We start from the raw sequence: 25,548 nt of genomic DNA, 5'->3' as shown, positions 1-25,548 counted from the left end.
TTGGAATTTGATGGCTTTTTCAGTTACTAATTGACTTCGAATTATCAAACTTTGTCAGTTGATTCATCTTGAGTCTTCGGAGTGTATCAACATAAAAGAAGGTCACTGTGACCTACTTTTGCAATTACTTGGCTTAATTTGAATATTTTCAGATACTAATTGGCTTGGAATTATCAGACTTTGTCAGTTGTAGCATCTTGGGTACCCAGATTGTGTCAACCAAAAAGTAGATCACCGTGACCTACTTTAGGAATTTGATGGCTATTTGAGATAGTAATTGGCTTAGAATAATCAAACTATGTCAGTTGATGCATCTTGAGTCCTCAAAGTGTGTCAACCAAAAAGTAGGTCACTGTGACCTACTTTTGCAACTTTATGGCTAAATTTAAATATTTTAGATACTAATTGGCTTTGAATTATCAAACTTTGTCAGTTGTTGCCATGCTGACCTACTTTTGGAATTTCAAGGCTTTATCCTTATATATAGGTTACCAAGAGGCTAACATATGAGATTATAGGTTGTACAATTTTCAGAAGAGCGATTCTAGGCCCTTGGGTCTCTTGTTAAATAACACACAAAATTAAACAAATATAAACATCTTTTAACCATGTTAATAATGTGTCAGCTGGAATGCCATAATAGCCGACCGACCCACAAAAATTAGCCTGACTCAAAATATTTTATCGCTCTTTTCATTTACATTTTTTTTATTTAAATAATTTCAAACCAGTTTGTTTTAATCTTGTTAAAAACTTCTTTAAAGTCATTTAGATGAGTACATGTAGCGTTGAAAATAAAATGTAATTGGCAAAATCTTTGTAAATTCTAGAATAGCTATTTTTTTATTCAGTGCATGCAGCAATATCGCCTTAGATATTTAATGCATGCAAATGTGTGAATTCAGGGTGTGAAATGTACAGGAAATCACTTGTCGCTTGAACGTACACAGATGACAAAAGTAGTAATTGGGGATAGACAATAATGACTGGGAATTTGAGCATAATTTGTAAAAGATATCAAACATAAATTATTATTGAATAAATTTAAAATAATTATCAAAATTGGAGGTGCTTTTTAAAACTGAAAGTAGAAAAAAAAACATCGTTGATAAGAAAAAGTGGCAAACAAAGCTGCTGATCTCACCTTACCAGATACATTAAGTCAACTTACATAAATGTACTAAAACTTAAAAGTTGGAAGCAAAATGGGCTTTGAAACACAGAGTATCTTAAGTCAAATGTCAAATACATTAAATGATGTTGTTCAAACTTTAAAGTTGATACCCGCATGCAGGTTCAATGTTTCTAAGCCAGAAAGAAGTTCTCAGTAGGATTTACATGATCTTTTTTAGCTGAAATTTTTAAAATTTTTAATATGATGATTTTTCACTTGATATATCATTTTCCATAGAAAAAAAAATGCCCATTACATTTTTTTTTCTAATTTTTACCCCCCCCCCCCCCCTCCTTGAATTTTTTTTTTTACACAGATTAATACAAGCAGACAAATAGTAAATAAACCACCTCAAGGCCTTATGAATTTTAAGCATGCAACAAAAACATGTCTATTCCTTTTTCTTATTGCAGCATGAAGTGCCCTTCTGCCCTTGTACAATCATGCATGTAGGGAAAAAATCATTGTCGAACATTTTTAGGTCACCTGAGTCACTCAGGTGACCTATCTATTTTCGTCCGTCGTCTTGCGTCGTGTGTTAACATTTGAACATTTTCTGTAATCAGCTTCTTCTCTGAAACCGCTGAACCAATTTCAGCCAATTTTAGCATATGGCATCTATGTGTGAAGGGGAACAAAGAGTTAGGTTCACTTTATGCATAAAATGGCCCTTTAGATATACCAATTTATACACCTTATGTTCCATTTTAAAGATAGAGACCTAGTGCTTTCATTTCCTATTAAAATTTTTCTCCTTAAAGTCCAGGTCTTGGAAAACAAGCTTTATGGAATTGCCATGTTCTTGAATTTTAAGGAAAACAGGTATATTTAAGTACTTTCAGAGAAGAAAAATAATATGAGTGCACCCTCTGATCTAAAAAATAAAACATGTTTTGTAATCCTCAGAAACGGTTCTATCAGTAAATAATTGGATATTTTAGATCAGAGATTGCGCTCTATATTGATTATCGAAAAATAGCTTTAAATATTGGCTGTTTTTGTAGAATTGTTCAGGATATGAGGAAAATGACACATTTCATGACGTCATAATGCACAGACTAGCCAGAAAATTATGTCATTTTTGGTAAATTCGCAATCGCCAAATGTCTATATGAAATTTAATGCATTGTCATCTAAAACTAAGCAGTTTCAGTTTTTCAGAAATTCACAGGGCCAAAAAAGGCCCTAAGTGAACCTTGTTCTTTGTGAATTTCATGGCCCCTGCCCCCCTGGGGCCTGAGGGTGAGGCTAAAACCACCAAAATTAATGCAATCTTTAAAAAAATCTTCTTTACTCCTGGACATCAAGCAGTCAAACTGTTGGCATGATTCTAATAAGCAATGAGCCCTCTACCAAAATTGTGAAATTCACAGCTGAGTATTATTGAAACAAATTGAATACATAGTTTTGATAAGCAAGGGTGACTCTACCAAAATTGTGAATTTCATGGCCCAGGGTCAAGGGTTCTGGTGAAAGGGGGGGGGGGCTCTAATGATTATATAGTGAAAAAGCAAAATTTCTCTGAAAATATTCTTTTCTGCTTCTGGTTAGAAAGCAAAGAAGCTAAGTGTATAGTTATGATGAGCAAGAGTGCTTTTACAGAGTAGTGAATTGCATGACCCCTGGGTCAGATGTGCTGGTGTGAGGAGGATAGGGCTCTTGATAATGCATTAATTCTATTAAATAATCTTGTCTGCTCCTTAGTGTTAAGCAGATAAACAAAGTGATTAGTTATGATGAGCAAACTTCTGGTCCCAGGGTGAGAGGCTCTGGTGTTTCTTGATGGGGAGGGGGGGGGGGGGCTCTATTGATAATATAATGAATCTGTAGTAAAAATGCATTATTTCTTTAAAAATCTTCTCTGCACATGGGCATATCAGAGGCAAAAAGAGTAAAAGTTTTAATAAGGAAGGGTATTTTTACCAGATTTTTGAACATCTGGATCATTTGGTCAAGTGTTCTGGTCCCGGCTAGGGCTCTATAAATTTGTAATCTACTGAGAGGTATTATTCCCCTTTGCCATTTACTTAAATTTGAAAATATCACTGTAAATAATGTACTTGAAAGGTTAATAGAAAAAGAGAATTATACAAGAATTTTTATCGTATAATACAAAAAGTACTTTCATAGTTTTTATGATCAAGTAGACTTGTAAGTAATAGATAAATAAAATTGAGACAAAAATAACTTGTCTTATTAAATTTTAAAATTTTAAATTCTAAAACCGAATATCTCTCTCTCTCTCATTTGTCTGTTTAATAAAAACTATGACAGCATATTACTCAAATATCAAGTTGTGAAAATTTAATATATAACAAATGATATGATTGCCTCTTTGTATCATCTTGTCTGAGTATAATCACGGCCGGGAAATGTCTACAAATACATGTAGAAGTCTGTTCAATAAATCATCATAAAAAATAAAACTGACACATAAATATATATTACTGCATTAAAATTTTAAACTACGAGTGTATTTATGCAATACGTCCACATACCTTTGTAAAAAAAAAATTTTCTCATTATTTTACACGGAATGGCCTTGTATGGTTGTTACAACCGTTGTAATTCATTCTATAAGTCCGTAGTTTTCTCTTCTTAAATCCACATTATTTGTAATGGTTTTATGTATCAAATAAGAATAAACATATTTATTTTACAACTAGATTATTTCATCTGTTATACTACAGCGTTCGGTAACAATTACAATGTTTTACAGCGATAAAAATCGTGTTATCAAAAAGTTGAATTTAAACATCGTACATATGTGCAGAAAATATTGTAAGAAACTTAAATGAATAATTTTACTTAATGTGCATGTATCGTCTTTCTTAGGACAATTTTCATTGATTTGTTTATTTATTATTTTTATTTTTTTAGCACCAGGCATTCAAATACAATAGATTAGTTTCAATGCAAGGAAAAGATCAGAGGCATTCCGAATAAATCATTCATCTTTCGTTCACCATTCACTTTGCGCTCTGTTTGCATTCTGCGTTCGCTCACCATTAACCGTTCACACATCATCACCAAGTTGCGTTCACCGTTCACACTTCGTTCACTCACCGTTCGCTCTGCGTTCGTTCAGCGTTCGCACACCATTCAAGTGGGAAAGTAGAACGTTTCAGGGACTGTACCATAGGAAAAATAGGGAAAAACGCAAAATAATTGTTCCAAACAAAAAATAATTGTACCAAACAAAAATACCCCACTTTATGTTATAATTAGAGAGAAAGATATGCCACTCCAGTTTGTTTACAACTGTATCCCCGCTAGTCTTTCTGGATTAAAAAACATGCATTTATTTCTTTCACCCTAAAATGTTCGTTCACATTGTCTCTATATACATGTACATTACTGTCTTTGTTCATGCTATCGGATTGACTCTGCATCTTGTTAGAATCCCACAATTAATCCTCAAAGATGATTGCAGACAGTGCAAAAAGGTTTTATTACCTATTATGATATTACAAGAAATTATTACATCAGGTCAAAAAGTCTTTTGGTGAAAATTACGGTTCGTGGCATCGTAAACCAAAAGAACAAAATGTGTTTGTGAAACACTGATGCCCCCGTATGGCAACTTATAGCGAAGGTAAAACTTTCTCAAATGCAAATCAAATATTTTAATACCCAAAGTAAGGTCTTGTCTCGAAGAATATACATGTGAATTATGAAAGCCCTAGCAGCAACCATTGAAAAGATATGGAAAAGGTTAAAATTTTTCAATAGTGAGACAAACATCAAGGTCATGGTCAAATGGTCAAAATTAATGGTGCCCAAGGAAAGGCCTTCTCACAAGAAATACACGTGAAATATGAACACCCTAGCACCAACCATTCAAAAGATATGGCCAAGGTTAAAGTTTTTCAAAAGTAGGTCAAACTCCAAGGTCAAGGTCAAAAGGTCAAGGTTGTTGGTATCCAATAAAAGGTCTTGTCACAAGGATTACATAATATGTGAAGTATGAAAGCCCTAGCACCAACTGTTCAAAAGTTACGGCCAAGGTTAATGTTTTCCAAATTAGTAGGTCAAACTCCAAGGCCAAGGTCAAAGACTCAAAGACTCAAAAGATGTTGGTATCCAAAGGAAGGCCTTGTCACAAGGATTACAAATGTGAAGTATAAAAGCCCTAATACCAACTGTTTAAAAGTTGTGGCCAAGGTTAAATTTTTCCAAAAGAAGGCCAAACTCCAAGGTCAAAGGGTCAAAGTTCTTGGTATCCAAAGGAAGGTCTTGTCACAAGGATTACATTGGTGAAGTTTGAAAGCCCTACCTTTATAGCCAAGGTTAATGTTGGGTAAAATTTTGCAAATCTGGGTCAAACTTCAAGGTCAAGGTCTAAAATTCATATGATGATACCCAAAGATTAAGGTCTTGTCACAAGGAATACAGTGGCGCCTCGTTTATTTCAAAGCCTGAATGTTGATCATAAAAAATACCTTGAAAAACGTAATCAACTTCTATACGTAATGCCAGTTTTAATTAAATAGAAACGTAAGATATTTCTTCAATTATGTACCTTTTTAAACTGTCTTGTGGGAAAAAAGCGTTTCAAAGACATTTACATTTTAAGAAATGGAAAATCCTATTTTATACTAACGCAATCAACATGACCAAGACCATAAGTAGCTCGAATTTATTATTCATTGTATTTCCAACTCTCCAAAATTCTCATGAATTTGCCGATGTACATACGGTTAGCAATATGATTTTGAACAGATTATTATTTAATTAATGCACAGTGTAAGCTACATTCTTCGAGTTTCATAATAGACGTGTGATTTAATTGGTGTAAACACATGCTAATTATAGACGCTATTGTTTGTAGGTCACAGGTAACCGCCTTCAAACTGACTGCATGGCTAATGTTTTTACAACAATGAACACAAAATAAGTGTGAAAAAGTCGTCTCTTGAAAAATTACCGTCCGGATAAACGAGTCATTTTTCAATGAATTGTTACGTTTTGTAGTAGAAATCGACCGTCCAGATGCGGAACGCGAATTTCCGGAATAATGAGACAAAATAACATGGAAAAAGTTGGTTCCAAAAAAATATCGTCCGGAAGGTGAAGTGTCCGGATAAATGGCATCCGGATAAATGCGGCGCCACTGTAAACAAGTGAAATATGAAAGCCATAGCTCCAACCAATCAGAAGTTATGGGCAAGATTAAAGTTTTTGCAGACAAACAAACAGACAGACAGACGAATGGATGGGGCAAAAACTATATGCCCCTGAATCTTCGATTACGAGGGCATAAAAAAACTTTGGAGTAGAGATCCTATCAACTTTTCAAACTAAGTACAGTTAATTCTCGATAAACCGTCGCCTTTTGTAATTTAGAAATCATGGTGGTATAATAAATTTATTTCCAAGAACAGTAACTCTATTTCTTGTTTCTTCAAAGATGGGAAATTCAATTCATCGCCAAATTCATTATATCAGAGTATTAGATACGTAATGGATATTTAAGGATGGAGAATTAGGTCCTATTAGGGATGGAAAACCTTAAATATCTTTCAAAAATTCTCTTCCAGTCACGTGTTTTCCTGTCCTCAAAATGAGAAGTTGTCTGAGCGAGATCTCAAAAACAGGTAAAAGATTAAAAACCAAACTTTTCTGAGTAATAGACCTTGAGGAGTAGGCGAAACCATTTGGGTTAAACGCGTCAGTCGTCACTTTTCTTAAATATCCATCATGTATCTAATACATGTACTCTGATATTATTTCAAAGCATTCAGGATTAAAAATTGTGAATTTCATGGTCCCTGCCCCCCAGGGGCCTGAGGGGTGGGGCTAAAACCACCAAAATTAATGCAATCTTTAAAAATCTTCTTCGTTACTCCTGGACATCAAGCAATCAAACTGTTGGCATGGTTGTAATAAGCATTGAGCCCTCTATCAAAATTGTGAAATTCATGGCCCCAGGGTCAGGGGTTCTGGTGCTAGGGTGGAGCTATATAGATCATATAGTGAAAGTGCATTATTATTTTGAAAATGTTCTTCTCCGCTCCTGGGTATCAAATAAACTAAGTACATAGTTCTGATGAGCAAGAGTGCCTCTTCCAAATTTTTGAATTTCCTGGCCCCAGGGTCAGGGGTTCTGGTGTTAGGGCGGGGCTGTATTGATTATATAGTGAAGATGCATTAATTCTTTGAAAATCTTCTTCTCTGCTCCTGGGTATTAAATAAACTTAAATTTAGTACATAGTTATGATGAGCAAGAGTGCCTCTTCCAAAATTGTGAATTTCATGGCCCCAGGGTCAGGGGTTCTGGTGTTAGGGCGGGGCTGTATTGATTATATAGTGAAGATGCATTAATTCTTTGAAAATCTTCTTCTCTGCTCCTGGGTATTAAATAAACCAATTTAGTACATAGTGGTGAATTTCATGGCCCCAGTGTCAGGGGTTTTGGTGTTAGGGCAGGGCTCCATTGATTATATAGTGAAAATGCATTAATTCTTTGAAAATCTTCTTCTCTGCTCCTGGGTATTAAATAAACTAACTAAGTACATAGTTATGATGAGCAGGAGTGCCTCTTCCAAAATTGTGAATTTCCTGGCCCCAGGGTCAGGGGTTCTGGTGTTAGGGCAGGGCTCTATTGATTATATAGTAGAAAATGCATTAATTCTTTGAAAATCTTGTTCTCTGTTCCTGGGTATTAAATAAACTAACTAAGTACATAGTTCTGATGAGCAAGAGTGCCTCTTCCAAATTTGTGAATTTCATGGCCCCAGGGTCAGGGGTTCTGATGAGGGAGGGGGAGAGCTGTATTGATTATATAGTGAAAATGCATAATTTCTTTCAAAATATTTTTTCTACTGCTGGTTATAAAGTAAAGAAACAAGTGTATAGTTATGATGAGAAAGGGTGGTTCTTCCAGAATTGTGAGTTTGTGGCCAATGGCCAGATGCTTTATTTATTTAATGATATGGTGAAAATGCATTTCTTTGAAAATCTTCTATGCTTCTGGGGATGTTCAAGGCAAACAGAGTAAAAGTTTTAATATGCAAGGGTATTTTTACCAGAATTTTGAACACCTGGACCATTTAGTCAAGTGTTCTAGTCATGGCCAGGGCTCTCTATTACAGACCCTGAAACGTGCTACTACCCCAAAAAAGCGTGTGACTTTCGTGCGCTTTTCGTTTCGTGCAAACCGTGTAGCGTTTCGTGTAAACCGTGCAGCGTTTCGTGCAAACCGTGTAGCGTTTCGTGTAAACCGTGCAGCGTTTCGTGTAAGCTCCAAAGCGTTTCGTGCAAACCGTGTAGCGAGCGTGCGAGAAGCGTGTGAGAAACGTGCGACTTTCGTGTAGGAACCGTGTGAGAAACGTGCAACTTTCGTGCAAGAATCGTGTGAGAACCGTGTAGGATTCATTCGGAAGTCCTTTAAATTTATTTTTAATATGACTATTGTTGGATTAACATGTCATTCTGTGTTGTTTGTAATTAATTTTATTCGGATATATCATACCGGTGGTATTTTAAGAGTGAAAAAAAAAAAAATACGGAAACAACAAAATAGAATTATACGGTAATGTATTACATACTTGTTTGATTTTCCTAAAACTTTATTTATTTATTTAAATAAAGATGGACAGGAAATGTGTTAAAAGTAATTAATTACATGTATATGCACATCAATTTTAAGGTAATTGATTTAATACATTTTTTAAAGGGAGCAATACTAAATATTTTTTTAAAAGAAAGTTCATTAGGAATCCGGTCTGGTCCTTTTCATTCATTTATTTGAAAATCTTCACCATTGTACATGTACATGGGATATAGAGATTACAAGAACATATCGGTGATTAATACAAAATAATAGATAGATACATGTATGGCAGCCGTGAAAAATAAAGTGCAAAATTTAGTGCGTTGCTTTAAATGTGAAGTATAGGAATTCTAGGCCGGGGAGCACAGTTAATTGATTTTCTTTATAAACGAACATATTTTTCTTATATTACAAGATTCTGTGATACAAATAATTTTGAAAACGATGATTCATTTATTGTCTTTTTATGCATAAAATCGGTTGATTAATAAAAGTCATATAAATGAATTATAAAACACATGCATCGGCAAATACAAGGTTAAATATTTCAGGAGGGGGGGGGGGTTGATCAAATGAAAACACGAACTGAATTTTTGTTGTAAACAAGTGTTTTATTGATAATTTTCTTTTGTAAGAAAATTATTGCTTTTTCGATGGGGTGCGCCCGATGCACCCTTAAAGATATATTGGAATCTTCTTTACACTTTCAACACTCTTCTTAAGACTGTGATCAAGGTCATTTACAACAGCGATCACGGACTCCGCGTTCCGGGACTGAAAACTTGTTCTGCTATTATCTCTTGTCAATAATAGCTTAGATGACATCTGACAATAACGATCGATTAATTAAACGGTAATACCCGTTGATTGTATTTCTTAAATTTATCCGATTGTTTGTAAACAGTGAATTAATTTGGCAGTGTATTCGTGAATAAAATAATAATAATAAAAAAAATCCTATATAATTATATATTAATTGTTTTTATTAATCACGCAGTTCTAGAGCATATTTTTTTTTTAGTTTTTAGGACATAGGACATGTATACGTATATATATTGAATGTATTGTTAAGAGCCGCGACTATTGATTACATAATTATTGATTTTTTTTTCTAGACGGGTTTTGAAATCAAGGATTTTAAAAGGTGGGGGGTATATTGATATTTGATAAACACAATACCGGAAAAGAGAACTAAAGAATTACAATACATATTCCCCGGTTTCTCTACCATATAAGATTTTAATGATAAATTAAAATTTAACTCTGTAATGAAGCGATATATTTACCATTCTGAATAAAGTGCATATTAATGAATTACATGTATCGGGTCCTGCTGGAGACATGAATATCTTTTTTTTCTTAGAACGGGCACTTGTTTCTATAATAATTTTTTTCCCGATTTTTTACTTACTGAAACAAGTGCCCGTTATATTTAGCCATGTACGGATTTGAAGAAACAACAGTAAGATCTCGGTAATCTACCCCCCCCCCCCCCCCCCCCCCCCTTCCTGCACAATGTTCCTGTTTGGTGCAGAGTACATATTACATTTGCAAATTATAAACAGAGCCTAGTTTAATCAAATGAAATTATTTTCTTTATCAAATAAAAAAAATGTATAAATCAATCAATAATAAAAATAATGGAAAAGAAAATCAATCCGTTTACAAAAATCATACGCAATTTAAACAAAATGTTTTTTTTTTTTTTTTAAATATAATTGTGAAACTGAGTTTATTTGTCAGTAATAAAGTCAGGAATGAAACGACTTTTTAATATCATAATATGATTGTAAAAACATTAAATGCTGTAAAAGATTATGAATTACAAATATAATTATATTTTTTCAGTTCGTAATTTAGAGTCTAATGAAAAAAGTTTGACGATGATAAGTACTTCACCGGGCGGGTCACATACTGGATGACAACTATTAATTAATTACAACTGAATATTGAGTATTTTATCTGTTAATATAGTACTAATGTAGCGAGTCTTAATCTTTACTTAATCTGAATGATTGTAATTCTTAACTACTCGTTGATTTATCCGTAATAATTGAAATAAAGTCTGAGAGATTCCGAATAGAAAATCCAGATCGAGGCCAAAGCGTGCGAGAATCGTGTACAAAGCGTGTGAGAAACGTGTACAAAGCGTTTCGTGCAGGCTTTCGTGTAAACCGTGCAGCCTTTCGTGCAAAGCGTTTCGTGTAAACCGTGTAGCGTTTCGTGCAAACCGTGTAGCGTTTCGTGTAAACTGTGCAGCGTTTCGTGCAAACCGTGTAGCGAGCGTGTACCGTTCGTGCAGCGTGCGTGTGGGGTAGTAGCACGTTTCAGGGTCTGTAACTTGTATTCTGCTGAGCAAAGTTATTCCCCTTTGCCATTCACCTTTGATAATTAATCAATGTAAATAATGTATTTGAAAGCTTAATAGAATAAGAGAATTATGCAAGATAATTTATTGTATAATAAAAAAAGGTACTTTCATAGTTTTAATAACTTGGAAATAGGGGACAAAAATAACTTATCTTTTTAAATGTTCTTCAAAGGCCAAGAGAGGCCATTGTGAGAAGTAATAATATGGGGTTAAATAATAGACATGTTGTTAATAGTCTGCATGGGGACAGTGATAAATGGGGGGGGGGGGGGCAGATAGATACTAGACCAATTATTTTGTTGATCCTAATCATACTATTTTTCTTGCTTTTGGGCAACAAAGCTTCGTTTTTCAGTTTATGGATCCTCTAAATTGTTGTATTGTACTCAGGTGACCGTTAAGGCCCTTGGGCCTCTTGTTAAATTTTGTGGCCATTCTTTTTCAAAATGATTTAGTGGCATATTTTGAACAATTTAAGGCCTATGATCATCAAACTTTGTCAGTTGATGTATCTTGGGTCCTCAAAGTATGTCGACTAAAAAGTAGGTCACCTTGACTTGAATTTTATGGCTAATCTTTTTCAAAACAATTAGGGTCATTAATTCAAATACTTCGAGGTTTAGAATCATGAAATCTTATAAGATGATGCATCTTGGGGCTGTAAAACATATTTATTACAAAGAAGGTCACAGTGTCCTACTTTTTGAACTTTGCAGGCATTCGATTTCAAAGCATTTCAAAGCATTTTAGAGGCATATTTTGGACATTTTAAGGCGTATGATCATAAAACTTTGTCAGTTGATGCATCTTGGGTCTTCGAAAAGCGTCAACTGAAAAGTAGGTCAATGTGACCTACTTTTCAATTTATATGACTATAATTAAATATTTCAGGTACTTATTGGCTTAGAATCATCAAACTTTGTCAGTTGATGCATCATGGGTCCTCAGAGAAGGTTGACTGAAAAATAGGTCACCATGATTTACTTTTCAATTTATATGACCATAATTAAATATTTCGGGTACTAATTGGCTTAGAATCATCAAACTTAGTTGATGCATCTTAGGTCCTCAGAGAATGACAAGTTATAAGTAGGTCACCATGACCTACTCTCAGGTACTAATTGGCTTAGAATGATCTTGGGTTCTCAGAGTGGGTCATGATGACCTACCTTTGGAATTTCAGGGCTTTATCTAAATGTACAGGATACTTAGAGGCTTCAAATAGAAGTGATAGGTTGTACAGTTTATCAGAAGAGCGATTCAAGACCCTTGGGCCTATTGTTTGAAATTGATTTTTATTACTTAAAAAAAGAGGGAGATGACTCTGCAACAAAGGTCAAGGTCATAAATTAGGACACGTTCCATTCTTACATGCTAATAGTAATAAATGGGAATTATGTCTAAATATACTGAGTATTCCACCCGTACAGATCTATTATGTATTCAAATTCATTGAATCTGAGGATATTAGGAATGGAATGAAATACCTTAAATAAAAACACACTTCAAAATTTGAAAATGCTTCAAATAGTTTTTTACATACATTAATTTTGTTTAAAAACAAAATACACAATTGTAAAATAAATATGTGTACAAGTAAACAGGTACAGGCATGTAAATCTGAATGTCTGATATTATTAAAAAAAAAAATAATAAAAAAAATAAAAAAAAACATGCTGTGTCGATCAACATGATCTATTGATGATAGTATGTAAAATGAATTTCTGTAAATAAATTAATTGTTTATGGCATCGTAGTTGCTAAAACTTTCATAATTAATACTGTATCACTATTTTTGAATCAAAATTTGCATTGTTTGAATTAGGGGTCTTCGAACTAATATCATTGTCGGTGAACTCAAGTTTAACAACAACCGCTTTCATGGTGAAGCTATAACTCAATCATTTTTATTAAACGGAAAACAAAATTATAGTAAAGTTGATGTTAAAATCATTGTTTATTTAATTCTTGAATTATGTGTACCTTGTCTGGCTTTTCAACAGTGATCTAGATAGCGACAACCAATTACAATGTTGCCGCTTCACTGACCACATGCACTTGTGTATATATATATTGAGATAAATTACACTTTGAAATGGACTTTTGTTATGAAAACAGGGGGCAGATGGCATTATGCAAATTTCGCATTATAAAGAGAATTTTATACAGCAGGAAAAATGTTCTTGAGAAATCATGGCGTTATTGCGATAATGGCGATGAATCGAATGGCGATGATTCAAGAATTGACTGTATTCTAATTATCCAGGCCCCAGTCCCCTTCTGATTTCAACCATGATTCATTTGCTTATTTACATTATGATTTGATTTAAGATTATTAAATAAAATAAATTAACAAAGTTCTGTAATTTTAAATTTGTGAATTAAATAGGTAAGTATGTGTGATAAGATGACAAATTAAATAATTAATATATTGTGCAGGTGAGTTTCTTTGTCTTTGCTGCATCCCCTACTATATCACTGTTACCAGGTTATTTTGGCATGCTTACAGATTTTTAAGATTTTTTCTTGTTGACAGTTCAAACATAAAAGCTTGAATATTCAACCTCATACTGACAAAATCAGTGATATAGTCATCCATAGCACAGAAAAACCAGATTGTATCAAATACATTTTAGTAAGATTAATACAGTCTGTACATAATCCAGACAGAAAGTACAGGCGCAGATCCAGGATTTTTTTCCGGGGGGGGAGGGGGGGGGGGGGGGTTCCATCCCATTCAAAAAAAAAAAAAAATTCTAACCCAAAAATTTCTTGACAAGGAAAAAAAAAAAAAAAAAACTAAATTGCCATCCCAAACAATCCATTTTCCAAACATGAAAAAACGGTCAAATCCATTTTCCAAACATGAAAAACACCTGTTTCATTGTGATGGTGGGGTCCACGTTTTCTTGGGGGGGGGGGGGGGGTCCAAAGTCATTTTTTATTTGCTTCAGTATATACTTTTTATAACTCTGCAAATCCCCCCCTCTAGATCCGTGGATGAAGTAGTTATAGCTTTGTAGATTTTCTTAGCATCCTTCTTGTGCACCCCAGGGCTGTCGATCAAGTAAATGAAAATGTTGGGGTAATTGACACATCAGGCCACATTTTCATGTTGTTCTCCCATTTTCCCTTCTCAGTCTCATACGGCCACTGGTTTAAATTCAAAAAGAGATTTAAATGTTTCATATATTATTTGCACAAGCACATATTTGATGTAATCCATCAGCAAAAAGTTAAAGTTGATATCATTTTTACTAGCAAGCTACTAATTAAAAGTTAGGGCATGCAAATTTAAGAAATATATGTGTAGTATTTTTTTTTATTAACAGAAGATGAGAATTGCTTGGAGATACAAGAGTGCTGGAATGAAGCCAAAATTGTTGTTTCTTACAAGGAGAAAATTCAGCAAATAATTCTATCAGACATACAACCCCATTTTTTGCAGTTCTTGGTACAGAAACAAGTAGAGACACTAAACCAGAACTTTAAAGAACATGGATTTGTTGTTGATGGCAAAAATTCCAAAAAATGGCTATCAGTTTACTGTTTGATTGATTTTAACTTGGAAGAATTTGAGAAAAAAATGACAGGAATAATTTCCTCTGCAAGCTTCCATGTTAACTCAAAGTCCTTGCAGATTGAGGAATCTATGTGGCCTTTTATTCAGAAAGAATTCTGCAAGACTGCAAAGCAGTTTTTGGAAACAGGAAGTGTACAGATTATAAAGAAAACCAAAGATATTTACCTTGTGGTTGGATTTAGGAATGAAGTAGAAAGAAATAATTTATTGTTAAAAAAAATCTGTGGAGGAGTTTTAGTTGAGAAAGTGGAAAATATGGAACTTTTTGAGACTTTGCAGCTGGAAGAACTTTTGCAGTCAGAGTACAAAAGTGTTGAAATACAAGTTCAGAAAAAACAATCACAGTTAATATTAAGGGGACTGAAAAAAGACATTTTGGACTGTCAAAAGTTCTACCAAAGATGGTCAGACTTAAAACGTCTGTGCTCAGCATGTTCTGAAGTGTCAGAGAATATGCATACATTTTTAGCATCTGGAAAAGTAAGACAGGGAATTAATGAATTGCTGAAAGAGAGAGGTTTTCATGTTTATTGGGCAACAAGCAATATTGAGGGATCAGGTTGTACTTTAACATGTTATGGAATGCAAGATAAAAATGTTGAAGAAGCTCATCATTTTCTCTCGAAAGAAGTGCTTAAAGAAGTTGAAATTGAGAAGAGCCTCTTACAAGATAATATGCTAAGAGTAAGCAGTGAAAATTCTGCTACCTTTGAAAAAGATGGAAAAATTATTCTTGTGTATTATGGTAGTATTCCTACTGCAACAACTGAGGAAATTGGTAAAAGAAGAGCCCAGATCCTTGAAAAACCTTTCCCTGAAACTGAAAACACTGAGGTAGGAGGAGCAGAGCAAATAAAACCGAATTGCTTAAGAAAAGTTCTTCTCCCATTTGCAACTGGAATAAAGAATTATTTAAAGGAAAAGCTTAGTGATGAGTTAGCCACAATACAGCAAGACTGTGCTGTCTGCATGTCAGTAGGTGAAGGAGAATGTCTCGTGTTGAGTTCATTGTCTGATGATGCTCTCTGTAAAGCCAAAAAAGAATTGGTTAACTTGGTGAGGAATATTGCACACAAAAAGGAAGTTATTAAAATTAGAAGAGGCATGTCTGGGGAAATCATGAGAAAATGTATTGCAAAGATAGAGCTCAATGGTCCTTGCTCTATTTCACTGTCGAGAAGTGAAGCTGAAGAACCACAGTATTACAAGTGCTGGAATAATTACCAAGGAATTACTGTAGTGATTGCTGAGGGAAATGTGGAGAACTCTGTTACTGATGTGTTGGTCTGTTTTATAGATCAGAATTGTGAACCAGTGGGAGAATCATCAGTGCAAATATTTCAAAAAGGTAGGTTAGTGCTGAGAGTGATTTTAGATGAAGAGAGTTTTTCTAATTCATTTGCATCAATGCATCCCTGTTTGCTATGTATTAATTCACCCATTAAAAATTATGTGTTTGACCTTTTCCAGTATTATTTATGTTTCAAATTCATGCTTTTTTAAAATCATATAATTGAATTACACATACAGTCAAACCTCGTTATCTGGAACTCGATGGGACCAAGAAAAAGCTTTGAGATATCTGAGGGTTTGAGATATCGAGGGTAAAATTCTTCTGAAGTAATTATGGTTAGGACTTCCCAATCACTTTGACATATCCATGGTATTCGAGATATCAGTGCTCAAGATACCGAAGTTCTACTGTATTTGTATTTTTTATAACAGGAGGATGGACTGAACTGGAAAATGCTGCCAAATGTCACAAAAAAGATAATCGGAACATTTTCCCAGGAGCAGAATCTTCTACATGCAACATGCATTTGACATCCACTACAGCAACACTGAATTGCAAAAGAATTTTATTTGTCTACTCCAAAGAATTGGAGAAAAATATGGAAATCATATGGGACACCTTATGTGTTGAAGTAAAAAAGAATCATTGGAGAAGTGTTTGTTTTCCTGTTGATGATAATCAAATTGCTAATGCGATTGTTCAGAATCTTTCTGCTTCAACAGGTCCTACAAAGAAATCTAAAAATGGACTTGAAATAGTTCTTTGCCTGCAGAAAAGCAAAATAGAAAACAGAACACAGCTAGAGAGTATTTGCCAGAAAGGCTTAAAAACATTTTTCCCCATCACTTTTTTTTGGGAGGAAGTGCAGAAGGATTTTAATGAATCACCTGAAAGTAAGTATATTTTAATTAATCATTTTACCTGTAAACTTTTGACACTGGTTTAGGGGAGAATTGTTCCCTGACCAACTTGACTTTGGGAAAAATTTTGCATAGTGACATTTTTTTAAGACTAGGCACACAAGTAGACTATACAAAGATACATAATTCAGTGTATCGGTTTATGATTTCACTGAACAGTGTTGCCATAGTAACAAAAAATAGAAATTTCTTTGAAATTCTTTCAAAATGATACTCCTCCTACAGTTTTGGTCAAATTTCAATAAGACTTGTTACACAAGTAGACTATACCAAGATACATTCTTTGTATCAGTTTTTGATTTCAACAAACCAAGTTGCCATAGACTTACTAAAAATAGAAGTTTTTAAAAAAATTCCTTCAAAACACTACTCCTACAGTTTTGGTCTGATTAGGCTTTTACACAAGTAGAATAAGTAAGATACTCTTTTTATTATGCCCCCGTAATCGAAGATTCAAGGGTATATAGTTTTTGCCCTGTCCGCCCGTCTGTCTGTGTGTTTGTCTGTTTGCCTGTTTATCTGTCCACAAAAACTTTAACATTGCCCATAACTTTTGATTGGTTAGAGCTATGGCCTTCATATTTCACCTGTGTATTCATTGTGACAAGACCTTCCTTTGGATACCAACATATTTGACCTCTTGACCTTAACCTTGGAGTTTGACCCACTTTTGCAAAAAATTACCCAACTTTAACCTTGGCCGTAACTTTTGAAGAATTGGTGCTAGGCTTTCATATTTCACAAGTATATTCATCGAGACAAGACCTTTCCATGGGTGTAAATATTTTTGACCTTTTGACCTTGACCTTACAGTTTGACCTACTTTTAAAAACTTTAACCTTGGCCATAACTTTTGAACAGTTTATACAAGGGCTTTCAAATTTCACAGTTATATTCCTTGTGATAAGACCTTCCTTTGGATACCAACAATTTTGACCTTTTGACCTTGACATTGGAGTTTGACCTACTTTTGAAAAACTTGAACCTTCGCCATAACTATGAACAGTTGTTGCTAGGGCTTTTATATTTTGCATGTGTATTTCTTATTACAAGGTCTCCCCCTGTGTACCATTAATTTTTACCCTTAGACCTTGACCTTAGAGTTTGACCCACTTTTAAAAAACATTATCTTTGACCATAACTTTTGAATGGTCAATGCTTGGGCCTTCATTATTTTCCAGGTATATCCATTGACACAAATCCTTTCTTTGGGTAACAACATTTTTGATCTCTTGACCTTGGAGTTTGACTTGCATTTGAGAAACTTGAACCTTCACCATAAGCTGCAATATGGGGGCATCAGTGTTTCACAAACACATCTTGTCTTTATTATAAATACACACCAGTAGAGCATCACTCTCACCAGAGACTTCTGGTTTGATTTATCTATAAGAATGTCATGACTCACTAAATTCAAAAAGGTTGTGCCTATGAGATTACCTCGATCCATGCAACCAAGCATCTGTTGGTTTAGTGAGTGCTGTTTGACAAGATTGAAATTCTCTAAACCCAGGTAGAGTATGTAGCTAGATCAAAAGTTGAGGTAAAATCTCGCATTTGGTTTGCTATGTGCGTTTCAATTATTTTGGATAATGATGGTAGTATAGAAATGGGACAGTAGTTACTGGGGTCTGCTTTGTTGCCCTTTTTGTGTGGCCTGCAGAGCAGCACTAAGGGATCACTTTACCTGGTGTCTGTCTGTCTGCCTGTCTGTCTGTCCATCTGTCACCTTGTATCTCAAGATCTGTAAGAGATATGGACTTGATATTTTGAACATATATTGCTTGGCACTATGGCTTTTGTGAATTGCCATGGTAACAGACCTCACGACCTATCCCTTTAACCTTTGACCTACTTTACAAAAAAGTGAATAGTGCCAATATGAAGCAAATTTTTGACATTTAAGAGGTAAGTCTATGCTATTTAGCATGTGCACTGATTGTCTTAAAACTTCCTGAAAAATACCAGCGTTACAATTCACTGACCTTGACCTTTGACCTACCTTGCAAAAAATACCCTGGACAGTTTAATTTTAACTAAAGTCTTTTGAATTTTAAGAGGCGGGGTGATGATATTTAGCATTTATTCATGTTTATGACCTCATGATACTGAACTTTAAAACTGTATGATATTCAGTTACCACATAAAATGATATTTAATACTAGTCTATGAAAATACATCAGGATCAGTATCCCACAATGGATCGTGTAGACTGACAATTGGTATAAAGTCTTTGAAACACTTATTAATACATGTAAAATGATAAATAATTATTTATAATAAATTCAATTTAATTATTAGTCCCCTACCAGTGAAACCAGAGGGGACTATAGGTTTCTTCTGAGTCTGTCCGTCAGTCTGTCTGTCTGTCAGTCTGTCCCACCTGGTTTTCCGCACTTTTTTTCTAAACGCTTGTAGATATTGAGCTGATTTTTGGTATGTGAGTTACAGATCAAGTTTGCATTTCGTTCCTCTTCAATGATTTTTGACGGAATTACAACCTTTTCAATTTTTCAGGGTTTTCCGCACTTTTTTTCTAAACTCTTGCAGATATTGAGCTGATTTTTGGTATGTGACTTAACCTTGATTTAAGTTATAGATCAAGTTTGCATTTCATTCCACTTCATTGATTTTAGATGGAATTATGGCATTTTCAATTTTTAACGGGAACCAGGTTACACTTGCCGGTAGGGTATAAGTATTGCTAATGCAATACTCTCAGAATGCTTGTTCTGCATGCACTTATAATCATGCTAGTGGTAAATAAATAGCTAACTATACTTAGATTTACTTACATCTTTAATGAAGCTACAAAGCAGGTGACACATGCGTTCCTTGGAACTACACTCTAGTTGTATACAGGAGAGACTTTTGCTTGATTCAGCATACTCAGCTTCAGTGGAAAATTCCATTACTGATGCTAGCATTAACTTGTTAAATGAATGACTGATTTGCCAATAATACTCGGGGATAGTTTTAGCAGACAAGGTCCAATAAAGTCAATGCCTGCCTATTTATATATTTACATCAAGCCCATTCACATATCAAATACTTCAATCTGGCATTTAGGTGTAAAGCTAATAAAGTGTTCATCACCAAGTTTAGATTTTTGTAAATTGTCTTAACAATTCTAGGTCAAATCCACAGTTTGGCAGATTATGTAAAAGTTTACTTGAAATTCCTGTGAAGTGCTCATTAAAAATGTAAGCAGTTTCTTGTGAATTGTTTAAGTTTCTGATTCATTATGAATTAATAGGTAAGAGCAAAATTTTTAGAATTATTTAGATGCCAATTGATTTAGATATCCCAACATTTCTCTGGGGTTTGAATGTCCTTGATGACTGATCTGTAATACAGAGTTTTTGCATTGTCAATCAAAAGTACAACTTTATTTCTCCATGCTCAGAAATTTTCACAATACCCCTGATAGAGGTAAAAATCTCATGTCTACCTTCATTAATTTCTTTAGTTAGCCATATTGGTTGAGTTTCACTTTTAACTCTTTTATTTTAATGTTGGCATGCCTGTCAAGGACATTATTAAACATTTTATAGAAAGTATCAGCATTTCTTGAATTCAATGGTCTTTATAATGATCTTGTTAGCAAATAAATTTAGCTAGCTGTCATTGGGTCATATTTTCACTGACATTATTAGCTCTTCTGAGCCAAAGGCTCAAAGAGCTAATGCTATGGCCATTTGTGCTGTGTGTGGCGTGCAGTGTGCATAACTTTTTTAGAATATGGGCCATAACTCAAGAACCCCTTGGCCAATTATTGTCAAATTTGTCACAGGGTATCCTTGACCCAAAGGCCCACGCTTATACTAAAACTGGGGTTTTGACCCTTAAACAAGGGGAGATAATTAGGAAAATAGAAACAAAAGTACTGGTTGCTAAAAAATCTTCTTCTCAAGAACCACTGGGCAGATTATCACCAAACTTGCACAAAAGGATGAGGATATGTCGAAGATTAAAAATTGTTCAAGGCATCACCCTTGGGCAAAGGGCGTGGTGTCAAGGTCATTTCAAAGTTGACCAAAAAATACATTTTATTAAAATGTTGATATTTTGCTTACTATAAAGACTAGGATCATCAAATCTTGTCAGTTGATGCATCTAAGGACCTCATATCATGTCGACTCAAAAGTAGGTCATGGTGACCTACTTTTTAAATTTTGTGGTCATTCTTTTTCAAAATGATTTAGAGGCATATTTTGAACAATTGAAGGCATATGATCATCAAACTTTGTCAGTTGATGTATCTTGGGTCCTCAGAGTACGTCAACTAAAACGTAGGTCACCTTGACCTACTTTTTGAATTTTATGGCTAATCTTTTTCAAAACAACTAAGGTCATTAATTTGAATACTGAGAGGTTTAGAATCATTAAATCCTGTAAGATGATGCATCTTGGGGCCATAAAACATATTTATTCAAAAGTAGGTCACAGTGACCTACTTTTTTTAACTGCAGGCATTCGATTTTAAAGAGTCATTTTAAGGCCTATGATCATGAAACTTTGTAAGTTGATGCATCTTGGGTCCTCAAAAAATGTCAACTGAAAAGTAGGTCACCGTGACCTACTTTTGAAATTTTATGGCTATATTTAAATATTTAGGGTACTATTTGGCTTAGAATCATCAAAATTTGTCAGTTGATGTATCTTGGATCCTCAGAGTAGGTCGACTGAAAAGTACCGTATTTGGCCGAATATAATACGCATTGGTGTAAAATATGCACCCCCCCTTTTTGAGCCTGAAACTGGGGGAAAAACGCAGTTCGGTTGTATTATACACAGCAGAAGATTTTGCCAAGCGGTGTTCTGAACTTTTGAAAATCGCGGTAATTTGCTATGAAAATCGGTGGGGAGATAAAGTGCCGAAAATTTACAGAACATGATATTTTATTCAAATGCGTTTTTATTTCTTAATGTTGACTTTCCATAACGCGGCAATCTGGAGGAAATTATTTATTTTTAACAAAGCATGAGATAATGTTGCATTAAAGTATTAACAGAGTTTATTATTATTATTATTTATTTTAGCATACTGTGATATTGAAATTATACGTCGCCGTATTCTAACTATTCTTTGTGGAAACAATTTTATTTCAACAAAACACGAGATATTGTTGCAAGTTTAACAGTTGTCATAATTATTTTTAGTTTAAGGTAATCATGTTGAAAATTATGTAAATTTAACAGGGCAAGTGATATTGCAGTATCGAAGTACTCATAGACTACAATTTTCCTCTTTTGAACTTGAAATTAATTAAATAAATAGCTGATGTTATGAAAATAAAATCAAAATTTAACAAGAGTGTAAAGTATAGTTATCAACACACCTCCAAAGCTGTGAAAAATGATTTACAAATGTAAGATATTTGTCTTTATACATCAAGGTAATCTTCGTGGATATCTTATTTTCTACAGAGCACGAGTAAATGATAACACTTAAGTTTCAACATACTTCATATTTCCTTTTTTAACTCTTAATCATTTAAACATGAGGCCGATATAAGATAAAGTAAAATTACATTTAACAAACGTTTAACTGTTTAATGTGTCGTAATCAACACACGCTTATACATACGAAAGATCATAAACCAACCCCCCATTTTTTAACAAAGAAAATAATCAAAGTAATTAATAAGGGCAGTAAATGATCAGTGCTCTAACTGTAAAAACAATGCTTTGGAGTCGGTAAACAATTTAATTGCCTGGAGGGGTGTTGAGAGATAATTATCAAGTGACAGTGAGCACACCTGTTCACAACATTGGCTTCCAATCATTGAGACGTATAGAGGGGTGTTTATGTTGAAATGAATTTTCACTGAGTTATTTAAAACCTAAAATAAATTTTATTTTATTGTATTTCATTAAAAAAAAACAACTTTTTACTTTTTTGACCGAATGTCTGACTGATTAGGTACATGTGTACTATGATTACGGAAGCACATGGCAAAGGAATGTGTGAACATCTATAAATAACATCGTTAATGGTGGTCTACACGGAGACAATGAATATGCAGCTCAAATTAATTTTAACTTGCTTTTTAATTTAATTTAACTATCAAAAGGTTATAAATATAACATTTTTAACAAGCCTACGTTCCAACAATAACTTTCCGAAGTTTTAAATACGGTGATAAACAACAAGAAATTGCATAAGTCTTTAGGTAATACTACGGTATGTGCGTATGATAGCCGTGTTTCACCTGAAAGGAAAACCTATCAAAATCCCATTGTGGTGTAAAATACGCACCCCTTTCTCAAAGAAAATTATTTAGGAAAAAAGTGCGTATTATATTCAGCCAAATACGGTAGGTCACCGTGACCTACTTTTCAATTTATGTGACTATAATTAAATATTTTCGGTATTAATTGGCTTAGAATCCTCAAACTTTGTCAGTTGATGCATCTTAGGTCTTCGGAGTAAGTCAAATGAAAAGTAGGTCACCATGACCTACTTTTCAATTTATATGACTATAATTAAATATTTCGGGTACTAATTGGCTTAGAATCTTCAAACTTTGTCAGTTGATGCATCTTGGGTCTTCGGAGTAAGTTGACTGAAAAGTAGGTCACCGTGACCTCATTTTGAAATTTTATGGCTTTGGCTTACAATCATCAAAATTTGTCAGTTGATGTATCATGGGTCCTAGGAGTAGGTCTACTGAAAAGTAGGTGTGACTTACTTTTGAAAATTTATGGCTTTAATTAAATATTTCAGGTACTAATTGGCTTAGAATCATCAAACTTTGTCAGTTGATGCGTCTTAGGTCCTCAAAGTACAACAACTGAAAAGTAGGTCACCTTGACTTACTTTTGAAATTTTATTGCTTTATTTAAATATTTTTGGGTACTAATTGGCTTAGAATCACCAAACTTTGTCAGTTAATGCATCTTAGGTCCTCAAAGTCTGTCATCTGAAAAGAAGGTCACTGTGACCTACTTTTGAAATTTTATGGTTATATTTTATTTAAAAAAATATTTTAGGTATTAATTGGCTTAGAATCATCAAACTTAGTTGATGCATCTTTGGTCCTCAGAGAATGAAAAGTGATAAGTAGGTCATGATGTCCTACTCTCAGGTACTAAATGGCTTAGAATCATCTTGGGTTCTCAGAGTGTTTCATCTAAAATGTAGGTCATGATGACCTACCTTTGGAATTTCAAGGCTTTATCTAAATATACAGGATACTTAGAGGCTTCAAATAGAAGTGATAGGTTGTACAGTTTATCAGAAGAGTGATTCAGGGCCCTTGGCCTCTTGTTTCATATCAATTGTCAGGCCTTTGTATTTATAGCAAATTTAACTGGAATTTTTCGTCTACCTAATCAATACATAAGGGCTCACGGCAGGTGTGACTGGTGAGGGGATGCTTACTCCTCTTGGGCACCTGATCCCACCAATGAAATTTCCAGGGGTGTATGTGTTTTATACCCTGTTCACAGATTTGTATTTTTTGAATTTTTTCAAAAATTGATCACTGTTCAATAATGACTTCACCTTTTTAGCTCACCTGAGCCAAAGGCTCAAGTGAGCTTTTCTGATCACTTTTTGTCTGGCGTCCGTCTGTCTAGCTGTCTGTCTGTCTGTAAACTTTTCACATTTTCAACTTCTTCTCAAGAACCACCGGGCCAATTTCAACCAAACTTGCCACTAAGTATCCTTGGGTGAAGGGGATTCAAGTTTGTTCAAATGAAGGCCATGCCCTCTTTCAAGGGGAGATAATAAAGAATTAGTGAAAAATTAATAGCATCTTTTAAAAATCTTCTTCTCAATAACCACAGGGCCAGGAAAGATGACACTCATGTGGAAGCATCCTCAGATAGTGTAGATTCAAGTTTGTTCAAACCATGACCCCTGGAGGTAGGGTGGGGCCACAATGAAGGATCAGAGTTTTACATAGAAATATATAGGAAAAATCTTTAAAAATCTTCTTCTTAAGAACAGCAAAGCCATGATGAGACATAGTTGTATGGAAGCATCCTCAGGTAGTGTAGATTTAAGTTTGTTTAAATCATGACCCCTGGGGGGTAGGACAGGGCCACAATGGAGGATCAAAGTTTTACATAGAAATATATAGGAAAAATCTTTAAAAATCTTCTTCTCAAAAACAGCAAAGCCATGATGAGTCATATTTATATGGAAGCATCCTCAGGTAGTGTAGATTCAAGTTTGTTCAAATCATGATCCCTGGGGGTAGGACAGGGCCACAATGGAGGATCAAAGTTTTACATAGAATCATATAGGAAAAATCTTTAAAAATCTTCTTCTCAAGAACAGCAAAGTCATGATGAGTCATATTTATATGGAAGCATCCTCAGGTAGTGGAGATTCAAGTTTGTTCAAATCATGATTCCTGGGGGTAGGACAGGGCCACAATGGAGGATGGAAGTTTTACATAGAAATATATAGGAAAAATCTTTAAAAGTCTTCTTCTCAAGAACAGCAAAGCCCTGGTGGTCATATTTATATGGAAGCATCCTCAGGTAGTGTAGATTCAAATTTACTCAAATCATGACTCCCGGGTGGGGCCACAATGGACGATCAAAGTTTTACATAGAAATATATAGGAAAAATTTCAAAAACCTTCTTCTCAAACTCGCAATAAAGCATCCTTGGGTAAAGGGGATTCAAGTTTGTT

At 34.3% G+C, this 25,548-nt stretch overlaps 1 protein-coding gene and 1 long non-coding RNA gene across 2 annotated transcripts in view; one reads left to right on the top strand and one right to left on the bottom strand.

Annotated features, from left to right (window-relative positions):
• The window catches only part of LOC133171525 (NADH dehydrogenase [ubiquinone] 1 beta subcomplex subunit 5, mitochondrial-like), a 317,834-nt gene that overhangs the window by 100,953 nt on the left and 191,333 nt on the right, over positions 1-25,548 (bottom strand). The window lies entirely within an intron of this gene.
• LOC133171565 (uncharacterized) overlaps positions 16,816-25,548 on the top strand; it is a 32,989-nt gene continuing 24,256 nt past the window's right edge. The window contains exon 1 of the long non-coding RNA XR_009718817.1: positions 16,816-16,870. This is a non-coding gene — a long non-coding RNA (uncharacterized LOC133171565). The remainder of the gene's footprint in view (positions 16,871-25,548) is intronic.

This window comes from Saccostrea echinata, unplaced genomic scaffold (assembly GCF_033153115.1).
Source record: "Saccostrea echinata isolate AGI-Se365-2 ecotype Australia unplaced genomic scaffold, CSIRO_AGI_Sech_v1 ptg000054l, whole genome shotgun sequence".
In the NCBI taxonomy this organism is placed as follows: domain Eukaryota; kingdom Metazoa; phylum Mollusca; class Bivalvia; order Ostreida; family Ostreidae; genus Saccostrea; species Saccostrea echinata.
The sequence above is the reverse complement of the archived record's forward strand: the minus strand, read 5'-3'. Positions and strand labels throughout refer to the sequence as shown.